This window comes from Arachis hypogaea, chromosome 19 (assembly GCF_003086295.3).
Source record: "Arachis hypogaea cultivar Tifrunner chromosome 19, arahy.Tifrunner.gnm2.J5K5, whole genome shotgun sequence".
Taxonomy (NCBI): Eukaryota; Viridiplantae; Streptophyta; class Magnoliopsida; order Fabales; family Fabaceae; genus Arachis; species Arachis hypogaea.
The window spans coordinates 114,643,942-114,656,656 of NC_092054.1; positions in this window are offsets into that span (position 1 = coordinate 114,643,942).

A 12,715-nucleotide genomic window follows, 5' to 3' on the forward strand; every position below is an offset into this window, starting at 1 on the left:
CATCTTTTCTGGATTTAGAGTATACTAGTGCTACTTTTTTTCCATACACGAGTAATTATTATTTTTCTTTTTTATTCTTAAACTTTGATGTGTGAACTTATTTGTAAACATTTAATGAAAAATTATAGACAAATTATTATGAAAAATTATAAAATTTTGAATTTTGTTAGTTTAAAAAGAGATTGAATTTAAACATTTAAAATTATATATTGAATTTTTAAACAATTTTTTTAAATAAAATTTAAGATTGTCATTGGATTTTATTGGGGGATAAATCCGATGGTACCAAACTCTAAAATTTTGCCAATTAAAAGTTAATATCCGCCATTAAATTCGCCAGTAATTAGCAGCGAACGAAAAAATCCGTCGGTAATAATTACCGGCGAGGTTTATACCGTCGAATTTATTCCGAATGTAAACATATTACCAGTGAATTTTTTTGGTAAATCCGACGGTAAATATGACGGTATCAGACGAATTTTTTGTAGTGACAGGGGACTGAAATTTTTGGAGACGGGGACTGAAACTTTAATAACTTTTTTTTCTCAAATGCCCTCATTCAAAATTTCATATTCCAAATTTATCCTTCACTCCCAACTTCATCCCACCTCTCACCCACTACCCAACCCCACCCCACCTTTCACTCCTCCACCACACCTCCGCTACCACTAACAACAGTGCCGACAGCAACAACAACAATGTCATTAATCAGATTCAACAACAACAACAATTTCATAAATCAAATTTAACAACAACAAAATAATTTCATAAATCAGATTCAACAACAATAACAATAATACAAAAAACAAGAACAATCTCATAAAATTAAAAACAACAATCTCAAAATAGAAAAGAGAAGAATAGCAAGACATAGAGGTGACACAGTGGCGTGGAACTGGAACAGAGACGACGCAGTGAGCACAGAGAACATAGACGACACGGTAGACCATTGGTGAGCAGGGATGGATTTACTCATACAGGAATGGGGGCAAGTGCCCCAGTGAAATTTTAAATATTATTTAGTGACTCTCAGTAATAAAAGTTAGTTGCCGCCACTACAAATCTAGTTTTGATCCCAACTTCAAATTCCTAACCCTTTTCCCTTTTTTCTTCAATTTTCTTTCTCTGCAGCTCTGCCCCACTCCAAGTCTCCAGACTTACTGCCGCCACTCCCGCCAACTTCACTGCCGCTGACGTCGCTCAACACTGTCCCGTTCTGGCGTTATGCCTGTCAAGCTTCTTCAACACCTGCGTCGTTGCCATTCAGCATTTCTCCTTGCATAATTGCTCCACGCCTCCACTGCCGTTCCCGTTATGCACTTCTGCCTGACGTATTTTGCCACTCCGTCTTTGTTTGTTGCCACTTCGTCTCTTGCCACTCCGTCATCTCCAGTTTCTCGTTACTTCAGGCATTGGCCCCATCGCTCCTCTTTGGCTCTAGTCTTCACTCTTCACTCTTCAGCCTCTCGAGTGAGTCTGTTCGTCCTTGTTACCTGCTAGGCGCCGTACCGTTGCTTGCTGCTGCCTCCTGGAGTCTTGCCATCTTAGTACATTCATTGATCTGTGATCTACTTGTTTCATTGCTTAGATATAGTATTTTGTTTGGAGTCTTGCTAAATTGGTATCATACTTGATATTTTTATTGTTCTGTTTGTTAATTATTTGTGTAACTGTGTATTGACTTATTTTGAATTAGAAATTTAGGATATTATTCTTCTGTTCTTCACTTTTTTTATTGCTGTTGAAAATTAATTTGAGTGACTTGTTAATTGTGTGTATCGACTTATTTTGAATTAGGAGTTTCGGATATTGTTCTTTTGTTTTTCACTTTTTAAATGATTGTTTAATGACATATATTAAAAGAGAGATATTTGATTGTATTGAAAATGAAAATATTATTCAATCTTTTTAAAATATGAAGCCAAGAAGGATGGAATTATAAATTATTTGTTATTATTTTGATTTATTATTTTAGTTTTTTAATTTGTTGGTTAGATAATTTAAAGAGTAATTATATTTTACAATATCATAATACAATTATAAAAATTATTATTATATTATATATATTTTGCTCCTACTGTCAAAAATTTTTGGATTCGTCACTGTCAATGAGCATAGAAAACAAAGGTGCAATGGATTCGACCCTAAATGCAAGATCGACTACGGCGAGTTTGACTCCATCTACCTCACAGACAGTAAAGACAACTGTGATGACAGAACGAGCGAGAGACCAAGAAAGAGAGGAGAGAAGGAGGGAGAAGCAGAATAAACAAAAAAGTATAAAGAAAAATAGAACAGGAAAAAGGAGAAGGAATGGATGGATTTAAATTTTTTAATTAATAAAGATATTTTAGTAATTTTAAATATTTTAGTTTTTATTTTTATTTTAAACTAAATAAAATATTAAAATATAATTTAGCTTTGTATATTTTACATTAAATATAATACTAAAATTTATTTCAATCTCAATTTTTTAATATCTTACTTCACAGACTATCAATTATGCTCAAATCAATTAACTCCTTTACAAATGTAAAAAGTGAAATTTAACTTGACATGTCCTACTTTTACTCTTAGATAACACATATAGGTGGAGATATAATAATAATAATAAATTTGAAAGGCACGCATTGAGAAATTATTTCAAATTTAAGTTTGTAATCAAATCTCCTATCTCCCCATTCAAGGACACAAAAAAAAAAAAAAAAGACCATATATAATAAGCATGTTGGTTTACTTGGATGAGAGGAGAGAAGACCTAGACCTAGCTAGTTAGGGAAGACTAGAAATTAAAGAATATAAGATAAGATGTAACACAGTCAACGCGGTTTCGAAAACCGAAAGGGTGAATAATTCTATTTCTATGGCACCTTTCGTAAAATACAGGGTATTATAATGTCCATCCATCCTTGTGTAATTTTGTACTTTGATTTCAAATATTAACTAAATTTATATTTTTAATTTTACACATGATTTATTTGTTAAGATTGAGGTTGAACTGTGGATTTGTTTCTCATTCCGATCCACTGTTGTCAGTATAAATAATTTTCTTTACATTGATTGTTGTTTTAAGTTTATATAAAATAAAAGTTTAATTATTATTTTATTAGTCTTTATAATTTTATAAAATTTATAATTAAATTATTATAATTTTTTTAATTAAATTTTTATATTATTTTTAATTTTATAATTAAATTATTTTCATAGGCGGAAATCCTGTATTTTCTAAGTTTTTGTGCAAGAAATTACAAAATTTTTTTTTTCACCAACGATGTGAATTAGGAAGGATTGGTAGACGAAATCTAAATCGAAGATTGAATCTTGATATACCTCAGAACAATACATTTTTGTTACCACGAGATATATTGGCAGCTGCCAATCATTTGATTGGAATGAAATTTGGAATAGGTACACTTGATGATATGAATCATTTAAAAAATAAACGTATTCGTTTCGTAGCAGATCTCTTACAAGATCAATTTGAATTGGCTCTAGTTCGTTTAGAAAATATGATGTCAAAACATTAAAATTAATTAATTAACAAAATATTTTTTTAAAATATATATAGTCAAAAAAATTAATTAGATTATTAATTCTAAATATATTTAATTTGTAAAAAAAATATTCAATTAATTCTAATTTTTTTATACTAAAAAAAATTTGATTACAAAATTAAAAATAAAATAAAAATTCAATAAAAAATATAAAAATCTAATTACAAAGTTAGTAAAATTATAAAGACTAATAAAATAATCTAACATACACAAAATTTGGACTTTTTAATATGAAAAATAAAAGCAAGTTGATGCTAGGTAGACAAAAAAAAAAACAGTAAGAATTTGTCTTATTTATCATTAATTAATTGTCGCAACAATTAATGAATGTTAAATAAGATAAGTTATGGCTGTTTTTGGCTGATTTTCTTTGGTTACCAAACATTTCCGGATGTTTAATTTGTTCAAACTCAAACATTTCAAACCCAAACTTTAACTCTTTAATGTTGTGATATTTTCATTTTTACTCTTTAAAGGAATTCATCAAGATTTTATTCCTAAAATATTTGTATGCTAATATTGATTCTTCTTCCTTATTCTTGCATGTCTCTAATGGTATTAGAAAGATCCAAATGTTGCAATGAAACAAAATATTCCTATTTACCCAATTTTATGTAACAATTTTGATGAAGAAATGGAATTTTATCCTTGATGCTCTGATTTATCATGATACTACCCATATTAACAAGAAAAGAGAATAAATTGCAGTTTATTTTTAAATACAAAGTCCAAGCGAATTTTTTAAAAATAAATATAAATATAATTAATATATGGAAAAAGAATTTGTGGTCACAAGAATGAAATGAGAAACAAATTTGCATTTTGATCTCGATCTTCATGGACAATATATAATATCAAAAAAATGAATGTAATGTTTTAACGTATTGATTGGGTGTAATTAAAAGTACTGTTAAATTGAAAGCTAATTCTAATTGTACAAATTAACACAAGTAGGTCAATAAAAACTAAACATGTAAGGGTGGATATTTTCCTATCATATTATACAATTCACTCAGTGAAAGTACATATACGCGTTTTTGTTGTACTTTTTCCCGAAGAAAATTGTACCAATAATATCTACAATAATTATTCTCTGAGAAACTCCACATTTGGGTTTAAACGACTTTTATATTAGATAAATTATTTTTTAACAAAAAATAGATAAATTAATTTTAAATTTATAAAATTTCAGATAAATTATTATTTATTAATGAAGTAAATGAAAATTTTAGTTTCTTGTATTTTAAAATTTAAATAATTTAATGTCCTCAATTATATTATATTTAAAAATCAAAGAATAATTTGTCATTTCTTAAAAATACTAAGGACTAATTTATATTTTTTTATTTTATAATACACTAACTTATCTAATATTTTGAAAGATTAGAAATCAATTATCAATTTTTTATTGAAAAATAATTTATTCAATATAAACATTATTAAGGACCAATTAAGATATATATCACCTTAGAAATAAGAGGTATACATATCTAAAAAGGTCTAAAAAAAATTCAAGAGTTAAAAACATCAACAAATGCTAACGTTATTGCATGGCAAGACGTGTTTAAAGTTTAAACTAATTATAACATTAACATAATTGGAGAGGTAGAATATAAGTTTAGAGACAAAACCTACTTTTTTTGGAATAAACTCTTGAGATACTTGTAATTCTATTCTTAAAAAGAACGTGCATAAGTCGAGACACACAAATTTAAAGTTTGTTGTAATTAAGTCATTTCCTAAACTGAAAGAGTAAATTTGAAATATTTAATCTTTATAACTTTTTTGGTCTCTCTATTCATTAATTTAGTTATCTAGATTTTTTCTGGCAGACTGATTGATTCAAAATTAAGATTTGCAAAATTTTGTTTTTAAGAGTGAATCACTAAACTAATGCATGTTCCAAATTGTCAAATTATTAGTAATTAAAAATGTTCTCTAAATTCTTTAATGATAAAAATTATCTCAAATATTTTAAAACAAAAAAATATGTAATTTTTTATAAGTGACAAATGATGTTTTGTATTTGAAAAATTGTGTGTTCATTTAGTCTGAAATTTTGTAAAAATATTTGAGAATTATTTAGAAAGTATATAAAAAAAATCAAAATTTGATCTCTATTGTTTTTATATTTTAAAATATTTTTGGTCATTTAAAATAATTAAAAAAAAATTCACTTAGTATAAAATGATCAAATTTTAAAATAAAAATATTTTTAATTATATTTATAAAAAAATCATATCAAATCTAATTTTCAAATTTTTTTAAAACATATATATTTATAATTAACTTTTTTTACGTTTTAAAATATTTTAAAAATAAATTTATTATTATTATTAACTTTGAAAACACATTTATCCACGTTGATAATTTGATGCGGTTTTAGTATTACTTTATTAAAAACTATTTTTCTAAACCTTCTCTTTACATTACTAAAAAAATTATTTTTAATGGCTGTTATTTTATTTTCAGCGAGTCACTAATATATTTATTAGTAATTAAAAATTAATCGTCTTTATTATTAAACTTTTTAACAGCAGTTATATAATTGTTAGTAAAAATATAGATAATTCACGTTAATAAAATAAATAGAGTTTAAAATTATACAGATATCCTAAATTAAAATTGGTTATATGCTATATCCTGAACACATTTATATAAATCAAACCAGAATAACTCCATTTTAACTATTTATATTTAAATCAAATTAGTCTGTTTCAATTTACTATTGGTATAATATATACATAGTAAATCGAATTGGATTGATTTGATTTATTATTTGTACAATTTATTGATATTTTTTATTTTTAAATTAATTATTTATTAATTTTAAAAATATAAATATAAATATAAATAAAAAATATTCCAATTTAAATTCAAATAAAATATAAAAAATTAAAACGAATAAAAATAGAAATTCAAATTTTATATTTTAGTTCAAATTTCAAAAAATTTATATTTTATAAACTTATGAATTTAAAATAAAATAATAAGTGATTTTAAAAAATTCACTAAAAATTATTTTTTGATCTACATTAGCGTACGAAAGAATTATTACTGAAATTTTGTATGTTAAAAAAGTTTTTATAAAATATAGTCAGTTAAGATGACATATAAACTCAAACTTAGAGTTTTAGAGTTAAAAATAATGCATAACGTCATCAAAATATTTGTTCTTACACTTAATTTTAAAAATTAAATAATAATTTAATTGATATAATATTTTAATATTTCTCAAATTATATATTATATAAATATAATTGGTCTTTCATTGTATAACTATTTGTTACTTCTTACTCTAAAAAAGTTTAAGTTTTAACTCTTATACCACTTTGGAGGGGTTATATTTTATATTAACTTTTTTAACATCAAAAGTTTCGATAATTATTCTTTAGATGCTAATGAGTCAAAAGATAATTTTTAATAAATTTTTAAAAATTATTTATTGTTTCGTTTTAAATTTATAAGTTTGTAAAAATGTAGATTTTTTAAAATTTAAACTATACAAAATTTGAATTTCTATTAGTATTTATTTTAATTTTTTTATATTTTATTTTAATTTAAATAAAATAATTTTTTATTAACATTTATATTTTAAAGTTAATAAAAAATAAATAAATAATTAACTTAAAATTGAATAAGCATGATTCAATTTATTACATGTATCTTTTACAAATAATACGTCTCATTCAATTTACTATGATTATGCTATACTAATAGTAGACACATAATAAATCGAATCAGGCATGTAAAGAGTTAAAATTGAGTTACCCTGATTCAACTTTATAGATGTGTTAAAGTCTGAACGTATATTCAATTGTGGGTTAAGACATTTACATAATTTAAAAAATTTATTTATTTTATAACGTGAATTATCTTAAAAATATTTTTAATAATTGCAAAAAATATAAACTTATTATTATAATATATAATAATAACAACAAATATATAATTATTATAAAAATATAATTTAAATAAGATATAGAATAATGATTATATTACAATTACTAAATTTTTGTCATTAAAAATTATTTTTGTTACAATGTCGTAACCTCTAATAATATTTAAATTCGATAAAACCGGCTAAAAGATATAGACCACTCAATCTGTACCAACAACCTACGCCAAAACCTTTATGACTTTGTTAACTATTAAGGTTTTTTGACCTCACTACACACTCTAGAGCTTCTTAAAAAGTCATAGTCAGAGTCATAGTTATTTAATCAAGTATACATAAAATAAAAAATTATATGTATATGAAAAAAATTAATTGTTAAATTAATCATTAAAAATTTTTATATTTATATATAATAATTTATTTATTTTTAAATAAATATTATTTACTAAAATAACTAACATGCTATAGTAAAATCAAATTTATAATAAATAATAATAAAATTTATTTACAATAATATAATAATTTTTTTTATAAAATACCAACTTGGTTCGAATTACACACAAACACACGCACACACATAATTCGAACCAGCTTGGTTCGAATTACACAGAAACACACGCACACACTAATTCGAAACAGCTTGGTTCGAATTACACACAATAATTCATGGTATAATTCGAATTATGCTGTTAAAAAATTAATAATTTATTAAAAAAATTTATTAAAAAATTTATTAAAAAAATTAATAATTTAAAAATTAAAAAAATATATATTTTATTTCATACATTAAAAAAAAGCTAACAAAATATTTAATTACGAGACTTTTTTAAAATATTAATGAGCTATCAATTCGAATTCCATACAATACTTTTCTGTCCATTTTTAATAGTTCATGAATATTTTTTAATAAATTTTTTTAAATTATACTACAAAATATATTTTATCCTATGCAAAACAATTTAAAAAAAAATGGCTTAAAAAATGTTAGGAGTACTATAAAAATTTGTAATGTTATAATAACTTAGGTAAATACATGCATGTACTCAAATTTTAAATAAAATACTCTACATAGTCAATAATAATTTAGAAATGAAAGAAAATATTTTATTCCATACAAAATAATTAAAAAATATATTTTATTCTATACAAAATAATTTTAAAAAATGGCTTAAAAGATGTTATGAGTACTATAAAAGTTTGTAATATTCTAGTGATTTAGGTAAATACATGATAAAAATATTTTTTCTTTAGTTTCTAAATTATTAGTGACTATGTGGAGTATTTCTTTAATGTCCTAAGTCATTAGGACATTACAAATTTTTATAGTACTTCTAACATCTTTTAAGCTATTTTTTAAATTATTTTGTATAGAATAAAATATTTTTTTGTGGTATAATTTAAATAAATTTATTAAAAAATATTCATGATAATTTTTTAATAAAATTATTTAAATTATATGGTGAGATATTACATGATTCGAATTAGGGAAGTTCGAATTACTCTGATTCAAATTATATGGTGAGCAATTCGAATTCTATACAATACTCTTCTGCCTATTCTTGATAGCTCATGAATATTTTTTAATAAATTTATTTAAATTATACCACAAAAAAATATTTTATTCTATGCAAAATAATTTAAAAAATGGCTTAAAAGATGTTAAAAATACTATAAAAATTTGTAATGTCCTAATGACTTAGGACATTAAAGAAATACTCCACATAGTCACTAATAATTTAGAAATTAAAGAAAAAATATTTTTACCATGTATTTACCTAAATCACTAGAATACAAACTTTTATAGTACTCATAACATCTTTTAAGCCATTTTTTAAAATTATTTTGTATAGAATAAAATATATTTTTTAATTATTTTGTATGGAATAAAATATTTTCTTTCATTTCTAAATTATTATTGACTATGTAGAGTATTTTATTTAAAATTTAAGTACATGCATATATTTACCTAAGTTATTATAACATTACAAATTTTTATAGTACTCCTAACATTTTTTAAGCCATTTTTTTAAAATTATTTTGCATAGGATAAAATATTTTTTGTAGTATAATTTAAAAAAATTTATTAAAAAATATTCATGAACTATTAAAAATGGACAGAAAAGTATTGTATGGAATTCGAATTAATAGCTCATTAATATTTTAAAGAAGTCTCGTAATTAAATATTTTGTTAGCTTTTTTTTAACGTATGAAATAAAATATATATTTTTTAATTTTTAAATTATTAATTTTTTTAATAAATTTTTTAATAAATTATTTAATAAATTATTAATTTTTTAACAGCATAATTCGAATTATACCATGAATTATTGTGTGTAATTCGAACCAAGCTGGTTCGAATTATGTGTGTGCGTGTGTTTGTGTGTAATTCGAACCAAGCTGGTTCGAACTACATATAAACGTGCATGGGTAGATTCATGAAGTAATTTTCGTTTTGGCTTATTTACGTAAATTATTTTCTCCCTCGACTTATTTTTGTTTTTTACCCAATAAAATATTTACTAATTTAGTAAACCGCATACTTAAAATAATAATAAATAAAAAAAATACCATCTACGTTTTCAATGTGTTATCATTCCCCCACTAGAAAGGGTCTTTTCCACGTGAAACGCCCTATGTAGTTTGCTTTCATTTCCGTTTCTGACCTCTTACTACTTTCTCAGGTTTTGAACAAACATGTCTTTTTCTAAATTCCAAAGGTGGGGTGTAATTTGGAAATTGTTCAAATGGTTTACTTCGACTAAGTCTAAGAAATTAATAAACAAACTGCCTAAAAAATGAAAGTGAGAAAGTATATATTAAGTAACATGTCTTTTTTTATAATTCATTATTAATTAATAAATAGGATTGCTTAACATGAATTATGGTGACTGATTCATCTGTTGTAATAATTTTTATTTATTTATTATTATTTCTTTTGTTTTAATGAGTCATCTATGTATTTCTGTTTTATTAACAGTTCACATAAAAACATTTTTCTTGATGACGACTATATAAGCATTTGAATATAATATTCAAAAATTAATTTTGAATTGGAATTGATTTGTGTATAATATACCAAAATGAGATTTAATTGGGATGATTTACCTTGTGATGAGCAAAAAATTTGATACGGCTCTAACATTAATAAATGTACCAAATCACTTCAAATAATATCACGATGAGTGCATATCGTTCCCACAAGAATTAAATGATTGAACAAATAACTTCTAGTCGAATCTTTTAATTAGATCGATCAAATCTTTGCAAGAAGAAAAATATGAATCTTGAAATAATAAAGAACAGTAAAAAGAAAAGTATCCGATGTGAATGAATGAATAAATGTTTATGAATTTGAAGAAAGAAAATAGTGAATAAAGATGTTGAAGGTTTCAGAGTTGTTTAATTTTTAGAAAAGAGAATCCTCATGCGCTACAAGAAAAATATTGATTACCATCGGATTTACCGTCGTTCTATAGTTGACAGTATAAATGGCGCCGAAAACCTCTTACAGGCGGATTTAGTGTTCTTTGACAACATATTGGTGTACATCAGTTCTTTTGATAGTCATCTTGAGCATTTGGAATTGGTATTGAGAGACTCTCTTCGCTAAGCTCTCTAAATGCCTTTTTGGAACTAATAAGGTGGATTACTTAGGTCACACAATTACAGGTGGTGGTGTTCTCATAGAATCGGCCAAAGTGCAAGCAATTCAAGATTGGCCTCAACCTAGTAGTGTTAAACAGCTTTGTGCCTTTTTAGGCCTCACAGGATGTTATCGTCACTTCATTAAAGGTTATGCAACCTTAGCTACTCCTCTTACTGATTTGTTGAAAAAGAACGCTTTTGTTTGGTCTGATCAAGGTACGTTGGCATTCCATCAATTACAACAAGCAATTTTCATTAAACCAGTGCTAGCACTGCCTGATTTTAACCTTCCATTTGAAGTAGAGACCGATGCGTCAGGTACAGGTATTACTGCTGTTCTGATTCAGCAGCGATATCCTATAACTTATTTCTCAAAGAAACTTCCTCCTACTTTGTAGAAGAAATCTGCCTATATTAGAGAGTTTTATGCAATAACTGAAGCAATTGCTAAGTTTCGACACTATTTCTTGGGTAAGAAATTTATTATTCAAACTGATCACAAGAGTTTAAAATCTCTTTTAGAGCAGGATTCGCACGCACCTGAACAACATAAATGGCTTCACAAACTCCTTGGTTATGATTTTGAAATTCATTACAAGGCCCATACTGAGAACGTGGCCACGGATGCCTTATCAAGAAGTTTTTATGGTGCTTGGTCTACACCTCATGTTAACTTCTTGCAGCACCTTCGAGTTGCAACTGAGAAGGATGCTACTCTTTCTGAGTTGATGCAGAAATGTGCTTCTAATTCTACTGAGGATCCTAATTATACTTGTCACAATGGGTTACTATTGAGGAAGAACTGTGGTTATTCTGCCAAATAGCCATTTGATCAAGCTCATTCTTCATGAATATCATGATAGTGTGGTGGGAGGCCATGCGGGGATTGCAAAAACAGTCGAAACAAATTTGTGCTCAATTTTATTGGCCTAACATGTAAAGGAACATTAGACATTATGTTCTCATTTGTTGCACTTGCCAACAAGCTAAACATGAGGCTAAAGCACCAGCAGGGCTGCTCAAACCATTACCTATTCCTTCGCAGGTGTGGGAGGATATCTCCATGAATTTTATTGTCTCTTTGCCTGCTTTATGTGGTTTTTCTGTGATCATAGTCATCGTTGATCGCTTAACCAAATATGCTCATTTCAGTCCACTAAAATTGGATTTTACTAGTAAATCAATGGCTGAATCCTTTATTCTTAATGTGGTGAAGTTGCATAAATTTCCAAAATCAATTGTATCCGACAGAAACAGAGTCTTTGTTAGCAAATTCTGGCAGCATCTCTTCAAGTTACAGGGCATTTGCTTAGATATGAGTTCAGCTTACCATCCTTAGACGGATGGCCATAGTGAAGTATGTAATCAAACTCTGGAGATGTACATGAGGTGTTTATGTTTTGACAATCTTAAGAAGTGGCTAGAGTTACTTTCTTGGGGTGAATTTTGGTGTAATTCCTTTTGGCATAGCAGCATCAAAATCACCCCATTCAAAACACTCTATGGTCGAGACCCCCTTCCCTTGTTAGATATGAACTCTCTTGTGAGGATGAGCCATCCTTGGAGGAACTACTATTAGCTAGAGATAAATTGCTTGATAAGCTTAAACTCAATCTT